A 1924-nucleotide genomic window follows, 5' to 3' on the forward strand; every position below is an offset into this window, starting at 1 on the left:
ACAATGCAGTACTGTGTGTGCATGTTGTCTGTACCTCCCATGCACCTCTCTATGTGTTCTTCTTCTTCAATGCCACCATGTTGATCATAAATAGTGTTAGTCTTAATACATGCCCTTGTTGGACTGGGAAACCATTCATAGTAAATGTGGATGTATCATTGCACCAACTATCATTGCACCAAGATAAAGAACTCCTTCATTACAAGTGTAACATCTAATAATCAGTGCACTTTCCAACTTATCCTTTCTTTTTATTCCAAGCACTCTTATCAGTCTTCCTGTCACACTCCCCAGCTTCTTTTTCCCTTGAAGATAGACAGTACATGAATATGTCACATCTACATGCAAATTTAGTCCTGAGTTTATGGAAAGAGTGGAAAGTAATACAAATATAAGCATTCTCAGATTTCATAGAATAAAGATCTATACTTCATACTTTGTTGTTGTTGTTGTTATGTGCCGTCGAGTCGGCTGACTCATAGCGACCTCTCCTTGGGTTGCTGAGGCATTATCACTATGGAAGTAGATTGCCCCATCTTCCTTCCATACTACTACTTATTAATTAAACACTACTTTGCCTAGAGAACAGGTAAATGGTAATAGTTATCTAAAGCTGATATAACAGAAGTACCAGAAGTAGATGGCTTTAACAAATATATTTTCTCACTGTTTAGGAAGCTAAAATTAATTGTCATCTAGTTGATTCTGATTCATAGCCATCCTATAGGACAGATTAGAACTGCTCCATGGTGTTTTCAATGCGTAATCCTTATGGAAACAGATTGTCACAAAGTTCTCCCCATGTATCGGCAGGGGGTCAGAGGAGTGTTCAAATCACTAGTCTTTCTGTTAGCAGTCAAGCACTTAACCACTGTTATAATGGGGCTACAAGTCTGTATTCGAGGCACTGGATCTAGATAAAGACATTTTTTCTGTCAGTTCTGGGGGAGGGCCCTTTTCTCTTTTAAGCATCTGTGGTAGTCAAGGTTGTGCGTCAACTTGGGTAGGTTGTGGTTTTGAATGGTTGGGTAACTGGATGTATTTATTCTCAGTAATGAGATTGGTAATCAATTCCATGGTGCCCTCTGCTGTGAGCAGCTAAGTTACTGCCTTTGACATGTGCCCTGCTTCCAGTATACAAGGAGAAGCTCTGAGAAAGGTCTCTAGCATTTGGCACATCTAGATCCTGCATCTGGCCAAATCTTCATCTCAGTGGCCTGCCATATTCCTTGCAGATCTTGGGACTGTTTCAGGACTTGAACTAGTGGCTTGCTGTGTTGTCTACTAATCTTGGGACTCTGCTATTTTACTTGATGATCTTGGGCTTGTCAGCCTCAGCGGCCAGCAACTAAGTGAAGCAGAAAAAGCCTCTAGCTTTAGTGGATCTGAAACAAGAGCCTTTGCCCAGCCCCTAGAGCTGGCACTTTGAACTCAGGCTTCTAGCCTCCTAAACCGTAAGAGAATAAATCCCTGTTTGTTAAAGCCATTCACTTATGGTATTTCTGATATAGCAGCACTAGAGAACCGAAAGAGCATCTGTACGTCCAGTGTTCCTTGGCTGTTTGTTGATCTTCATGGGGCATGGCATCTGTCTTCCCCCAACTGTGTTTCTCCCATACCTCAAAAGAGATAGACTCAAAATATACTCTATGTTAACACTGTGTAATTAACATAACAAAAAAAAACATTCCCAAAAGATGATATAATCATGTGTATGTTGTTGATAGGTGCTACTGAGTCAGCTCCAATTCACTGCAACCATATGTATTGTTGTACCCAGGCTATAAAGGAGATGCTCGGAAGAGAGGAATATGCCAACACACGACAATGCAAATGCACTAGGAAAGTTTATTAGCTAACTTAAGTTAGGGTCTTTGCCCTTACCAGGTCAGTGGCTTAAGCAAAAGACCCCGTGCCCCGATAT

Source organism: Orycteropus afer, unplaced genomic scaffold (assembly GCF_000298275.1).
Source record: "Orycteropus afer afer isolate SDZICR_OR568_19922 unplaced genomic scaffold, OryAfe1.0 scaffold00349, whole genome shotgun sequence".
NCBI classification, from domain to species: domain Eukaryota; kingdom Metazoa; phylum Chordata; class Mammalia; order Tubulidentata; family Orycteropodidae; genus Orycteropus; species Orycteropus afer.